The 7943-nt window shown below is 31.6% G+C and overlaps 1 pseudogene; it reads right to left on the reverse strand.

The window, feature by feature from the left end:
* Window positions 1–4604: 4604 nt before the first annotated feature.
* Window positions 4605–7736, reverse strand: LOC114397187 (annotated as a pseudogene).
* Between the last annotated feature and the right edge of the window lie 207 nt (window positions 7737–7943).

A 7943-nucleotide genomic window follows, 5' to 3' on the forward strand; every position in this document is an offset into this window, starting at 1 on the left:
CCCGCTTCTTTTAAATTACTCCATTTTTTTGTATTAAGTCACTTTGGTTAGTGAACTAACATGTTATTATGGGAATAGAAATAAAAAATAAAAGATGAATAACAAATAAAAAAATTTAACGAATTATTCATTTACTGAAAATTTAATTTCTATATTTTTAAAATGGTCAATTTAGTTAACAAATATATAAATGTTGTAATAAATTAGTCCAACATGTAAACATATGACTAAGTCCTTGAAGTATAGGGGTGTTCGTGAGTTGATTTTGGTTAAATTTAGGACTTAACCCAATCAAATTTGATCGATTGGGTTCGGTTCGGTTTTCACAATTTTTTTTTGAAATCTAACTCAACTCATTTTTGAACGGTTTGGTTCAGTTCGGACCAATGAATTATCCATTTAAATTTAATTTTTTTTCTTCTTAGAACTATATTTTATATCATGGTTCATTCAAATATCCAATACAATTAGCACAGTATTATCAAATCTTTGAAAGTAATAAAATTGATTCATTTAATATCATCAACTAATATTCTAAAATAGACTAATACAAATTAAAACAATTTCAACAAGATTTACTACAATAGTCTGAATCACAACTATTTTCTACAAATTAATTTCTTTCAATAAGTCGCAACCAGATTTGCTACAATCAAATTTGTTGCAACCAGATTTGCTGAAATAAATAAACAAAATATGATTCATTAATATTATAAATGTGACAGAAAAAATAAATATGAAAAAAAAGGTGAAACAAATAACAATGTACTAGAAAATAATACCTTAAGAAGTTTCAACACTAATAATTTCGACACTTATCGTTCCAACACATGCAGTACAACTCTAAAAATTTTGATCAGTTCAGTTCGGTTTTGATGGGATCTATAAATCTAAACATGTAACTCAATTCGTACATGAACGATTTTGATCGATTCAATTTGATTTTGACTCAAATACATAAATTACTCAACTTCAACTAAAATATTATAATATTAATTTAGATCAATTCGGATTCACAAATAACCCTTACCCATGAACACAATTGTTGAAGTATGACATATATTATCGTAATGATCTTAAAACTATATTACATATTGGCAAATTATTTCACGACATACATTATTCATATAAACAGTTCGACTAAAATGTTATAATATTTAACTGGATTAAATTAATTGTTTTGAAAATATATCAACCAAATTATCAGCCAATGCATAATTGAAGGATTAAATTGGCTATATTCTTCTTTTTTTCATATTCTATATTTTGTCGACATTCCAGTGGACCTGTGATCTCCGGTGTTTCCGACTCCATTTTCCCACCGTCACTTCCTTGCTTTCAATCCCGCGTTACTTTTAGCTCCGGTTGCCCGTCACCTCCCAAATGTTGTGTTCTTTTTCTAATTTCTTAACAGAGGATGCATTTTGTTTTGGAGTTGATTAGTTGGCAGTAGGGGTGGAAATGAGTCGAGCCAAGCCAAGCCAAGCTTTATTAGGCTTGAGCTCGGCCTGAGTTGAATACGTAAGGCTTGAGCTTGACTCATCACCTGTCATGAGTTTTTTTTTAAGGCTCGGCTCGGCTTATATAAAGAAAATAAAAAGAGCATAATATTAAAAAATGTATGGATTAGAGATGATTTGCAGAAAATGAGTTTTATTCTATGTGAACAGTGTGCATGAACAGTAATAAAAACTGGAATTCTAAAATCGTAGAATTATTCTCCTCTCCGAAAAAAAATTCCCTAAACTAAAACCTTTGTACTGTTATATAGGTCCTCAGCCCCAAAGCTTACAAATCTATTTTAAGTCCAAGCCCATAAACGAAATAAAATAAAATCTGGACAAGATAAGATAAGATGGAATGAAATAAAATCTGGACGAAATAAAATCTAGATAGAATAAAATCTGAATAAAATAAAATCTAGATAGAATAAAATCTGGATAAGATAAGATTTGATAAAATAAAGTTATTATTATTATTATTAGTTAAACAAGTCGTGTCAAACTTAACAAGCTTTTTTTTATGGTTTGAGCTTGGCCTTTTTATCTAAAAAGGCTTTTTAAAAAGCTTGAGCTTGACCTTTATAGTAAACAAGCCGAGCCGAGCCGAGCCTTACATAGGCCGAGTCGAAGGTCCTCGACAAGCTGATCGGCTCATTTTCACCCCTAGTTGGCAACATACTTCACAAATAAAAATATAGGGATTATTATTTTTTTCCCCTCTCACCTTTTGTGTATTTCGTTTTAAGTTTCTCGCGAAATTTTGTTTCTTAAAAAAATATCATTCCTTTTTTGCCCCTGATGTAAAATTTTTGAGAGAATAAAAATGGAACGAATTTTTTTTAGGAACTAAAAATGAAATAGTTTTTTTTTATTGACTAATACAAGTCAAAAAATTTATGAGCCATTAAAAAAATTCGCAAAAAATGAAGGACCAGAAAGTTACAAAACCCTAAAATATAAAGTTATAATTGTTTATAAAAATAATTTATAAATAAAAATTCAATAATTTCTTTACTTATTATCTCAAGTTTAATTTCTTAATTTATCTGGTATCATTTATCATTTTAACTTTTAAATTACATCTTTCACTTCAAATGAGGCAAATATCAAATTTTGAGTATCAATTCGAGTTATCTTGTTTGGATTATAGTATGTGTTCAGACGAGTCTTTGAAAATTTAATTTTAGATTATTTTAGTTTTATAAAATTAATTTTAGTTAAAATTATTTTTATATAGAGTAATTTATATATGCTTCGAAGCTTTTATCTATTTTGGATAAAACTAAATTTAAAGTAGAGGGTTTACGATTATAAAATTTTGTGATTTAGTGTTGAGTGACTAAAAACCAACTATATACACTTAAAAATTAAAAGACCTAATAATTGTGGCACCTATTTTTCACTTGTCCTTATTAATGGTATTAAATTTTAACATTAATATTATTTCATTGCAATCCTAAGAATTATTTATGACGATTCTGAATTTTGTGTTAATGTACTTATTTTTTTCCCAATAATTATTTTTCAGAACTTAAAAATAATTGTTAATTTACGGAACCAATTTTTATTGTTGTTACGCTTTGTATTCTAGAAATTAACATATAAAACTTAACAAATAAAAAATAGGTTTCGGAAATTAATTTGCACAGCAGAAATTCTTATGTTATAAAAATTAATTTATGGAATATTTTTTTATGCTCTGAAATCTTGAATTTAATTCTTGAAACTTATAAGAATGAGAAATAAACTAAGTATATTTTCTTTATTTTTAATTATCTGTTGGAGGACAACTTTTTACACAAATTTGAAGATCAAAGTTGATACTTGCCCAATTTAATGAAAGTTTCTTTTTCACATCCTATTATGGGGTGAGAGATGAATGGGAGGAAGAGAAGGTGGCCAATACTTCGTAGCTTGATTAATCTTAAAAAAAGTCTCGATATGGGTTGCCATATTTTTTTTTTGGCACATACACTATAAATCTCGTTTGACCGTTATTTTTGACTTTTTGGGTTGGCATATTATCACCAATTGGCAATTTGGCATGCAAATGTGTTTCTACCTAAACTATCTGAAATTCCTCCGCGTTCCTCAAATCCGGTGCAGCGGCAATGTAACCAAAAACTGAAAACTCAGCTGCATAAAAATAAACAGGGTCTCATTGTGTGCACTGTTTTGAAATTGAATTAGAAATCAAAATGGTAACATCCACGTAAATATCTATCTACTACTTATAATAAAAGACCGACCACCTAGCCCATGTGTTATTCTCTCCTTCACCCTCAGTTCATTTCAAAACTCCTTCTTTCTTTCACTGTTTGCTCATTTCAAAATTTACATATGTTTTCTGTTTTTTTTTATAAAAAAAATAGTTAGTAGAGGCAATGCACTGCTATGGATTAGACGTAGGCGAGTTTGCAGTTCCTGGGCCGTGTGTAGAAGCATAGAGGGCTTACTTCTTACGCATTCTGTATTCCATTTTCACTATGCAATCTCCATTCTATGCTTTGTTCCGCTTTCTCTACTCTCCATTATCTCTTTTCTTCTCTGCGAGTGGGTATGGTTTTCTTCTTCAAAATCATTTTATTTTCTATTTTGTAATGTTGGTCTCGGTAAGGGTTGCTCTTTTATTCCACTTTTGTTTGCCATTTGATATGTTTGTTGCCCTTATATACCATTTTTAGTTGTTTGTTTTATCTGCTCCTTGCTCATGTCTTCAATGGAAGTTTTTTTTTTTCTACGACTCGGTAAGGTGTGTGTAGCAGCAGGGAGGCCTTACTCTTTCCATATTCCATTTTTCATTTTGCATTCTCCATTTTCTCTACTACCTATTATATGCTTTGTTCTACTATCCCTACTTTTCATTCTCTTATTCTTTGCAACTTGGTAAGGTTTTGCTCTTCGTAAGGTGTGTTGCATATCATTATTTTTCATTCTCTTTTTTTTTTTTTTCAAAATTACTCTTCCTTAAAAAATTAGTCTTTCTTTTGAGGTCTCTCAGGGCGGATCCAGACAATAAATATCAGTGTGACTAAAATATAAAAGAAATTATAGACTAAAATATATTAAAAATAAGAAATAATGTTATTTAATGAAATGTATTTACAATGAAAATCGTCTGCTACTCATTTTTTGAAAATGAGCTAAAATAACATCATTGTTGATTGTTTCAAGAACATCTCTTTCTATAAAAGTTACAAGACGATCATTTAACCATTGATCACCCATTTTGTTACATAGTTGACTCTTCACAAACTTCATAGCTGAAAAAACACGTTCCACGCTTGCAGTTGCTACCGACAAGACTAAAGCCAACTTCAGAAGCCTATAAACTATATCAAAGGTGTTGCACTTTTTTGTTTCCACAAGCTTTGCACAAAGGTCTGAAAGTCCTTTTAACTTTGCAAATTTTGGATCACATTGAACATTTCTAACATAATTCAGAAGCTAATGTCGCACCACCACTTCCGACACATCTACAAAATCATTTGGATAAAGTTCTACCATCCTCAACAATTTTTTCACATCAAAAGCTTTTTTCAAATGATGATGAGGGACTTAAACATGAAACACATTGTAAAAGTTTAGTATTCTCTTCATCAAACCTAGCATTGAGCTCATGCAACTGCAAATCTAAAACACTAAATAAACAATCATGCTTATAATGATCCAAATTAGAAACACTAGAAGTGGTAGCATGTCGTCTAGGTTTCTTCCCTTGCACATACGGTGCATCCAAATCAGGCACATCAATATCATGCTTATTGCAAATTTCCATAACCTTAGATATAAGTTCTTCCCATCCATCATTCCTCATTTCTTGTAATTCTTCTTTGGTGGCTTTGACAAGTGATAAAGCATTCAAAAGATCTTGATCACGCTTTTGTAGCGCTACACTTAAATCATTTGTAAATCCTAAAATCTCAACCATCATGTATAACATGAAAATAAAATCAAAGGACTGAAGCACATCTAGCAAAAGCATAGTTTCACCATATTTTTCAAATGACGTATCTTTCCCGACTTCTTCATGTACCTCAATAATGGCACCATATATAGTCATTAAACTAGTGACAATCCTAAAGTGGGAACCCCAACGAGTGTCACCCGCTCTAGCAATAGATGATTCTTGATTTAATCCACTACTAGTCTCTATCTGACCCTCTTCAATTAATTTAGCAAATTGAGATACTTATTTGTCCCGAAGCAATTCTTGTCTCTTATTAGAAGACCGTATGAAATTAACAAGCATATTGACCTTACCGAAAAAACCACTAACATCTTTGTGAGTCTTAGCACATGCAACAAGTGCCAATTGAAGTTGATGGGCAAAACAATGCACATAATAAGCGGATGGATTTTCATTTTGAATTAAAGTTCTCAAACCACCAAACTTACTCGCATATTGCTAGCTCCATCATATCCTTGCCCCCTTATGCTAGATAAACTCAAGCCATTAATAACAACAACTTCTCAAGTTCCTCCTTAAGTGACTTAGCACTTGTTTCTTTAACACTAACAATCCCAAGAAACCTTTCTTTTACCAAACCTTCACTATTAACATAGCAAATAACAATAGCCATTTGTTCTTTACCAGCAAAATCACCGGATTCATCAATCAAAACACAAAATACATCATCTGCAATATCACATACAATTTGTTGAGTTATTTCACATGCACAAGCAGCAACAAGATCTTTTTGAATCGTAGGAGCAGTTATAAAGTTATTGCCCAGAACACAATTTATTACATTAGCTATCTCTGGGTTAATTTCCTTTAAAGTGTCCACCAACTCAAGAAATGGCCCCTTAAATAAAGATTTAAAGGACTCGTCACTCCCTCTAAATGACATGCCACACCTTAAAAGAAATTTAGTAGCTATAAGAGATGTGTTTACATGAACACAATATTCGAAATTCATTTGTTTAGTTTGATTAACAAATGCAGCCTTAATACTTTGGTTTGGGTTCATGAGAGCATAACTCATATGCACACAATCAACATGACTATTGGAAGAAGTAGCATGATTAGCCAATCTTTGAGAATTCTTCCAATCACTAAACCCCTCGGTCACAAAGTGATCTCCCCCGTATTTAGAGACATTCTCAAACAAAAAACATGGCTAGCAAAATGCTAGGTCCTTAGATTCACTATAATCAATCCAATCATACAAATCAAACCAATTTTTGCCAAATCTACGTCTTTGATTACCTTTAAGAGACCAAGGGTAAACGAAATTATGAGGAGGTTGATGACGACTTATTTTTAAATAAGCTTTCCTTACCTCATTTTGGATGTCAGGATGATAGCTTGAAATTGGAGGCCTAATTCCTGGATCTGTTTCCAACAATTCATAATCAACAACTTTAATAATCTCACTTGGATTCTGAGTTTCTGATGCTTCTAGATTTACCGAAGAAGTAGCTTTGTCTCTAGAAAGCACAAGAAAAAAATTTCTTCATCCTATAAAGAGAAAATGAAACCACTAAAATTAGTTAATTATCTAACTCAAAGCTACTATTATCTTTAGCTGTGCATTAATAATTCATTGCAAGAAGTTGAATTTTGAGGTTTATCTGGTGAAAAAGGAAAAGGACCAAGTCCCTGAAAGAGGAAGGAAAGAGAAACAAAATGGACAGAGCAAAAGCAAACAAGGCCTTTCATGGAAACCTTACCTCAACAAAGTCGTGGAATGGTGGAAGGGAAGAGGCGCAGTTCACCGTTTAGCATTCAGATTTCAGAGGAAAAGGAACCCTAGGTCAGGTGCAGCACAACAACAATGAATGACAGAGAGAAGGAAGTTTTGTTTAAAAAAACCTACTAATCAAAACGACGTCGTTTTGAAACAAAAAAAAAACTCAAAAAATTCTGGTGTGGCTATAGCCACACTCTGCCTCAACGTGGGTTCGCCCCTGAGGCCTCTTCCTTCAAAATTACTTTTCAAATTTGAATTTTAATTCGAATGAGCTTTACATTTTCTCAATTCTTTATCCCTCATTTTCATTCTCTATTCTTCTTCTTTATCTTTTCCCTAAACAAAATCGAACAAAAAACCACCTTGGATGAACATGTATTGGTGCCGACACTATTTTTGAGTCTCTGCTTCGCTATTTTCGAGTTGTATCGCCCGTTCCGTTCCGAGCTCTGTCACCGTCGACTTCTCACCGCTCCAGTCTTGCGATTCCTCCCGTCGCAGATTCAGCTCCGACGACTCCCACAACAACCACAACCATTATCTCAAAACTTCTCTTATTTTTATGTTTTTTTTCATATGAAAATATGGACTTGGACAGCTATACTACAATATGATAAAAGATATATATATATATATATATAATTTGTGTTTTTTTGTCATGTTACATTTTTTGAATGGGCAATTTAGTTTTATTAGAAATCTAATTATATTTTGTATGTTTTGTAATTATTATTTTTCAAGTAAT

The sequence above is a fragment of the Glycine soja genome, chromosome 18 (genome assembly GCF_004193775.1).
Source record: "Glycine soja cultivar W05 chromosome 18, ASM419377v2, whole genome shotgun sequence".
NCBI classification, from domain to species: Eukaryota; Viridiplantae; Streptophyta; class Magnoliopsida; order Fabales; family Fabaceae; genus Glycine; species Glycine soja.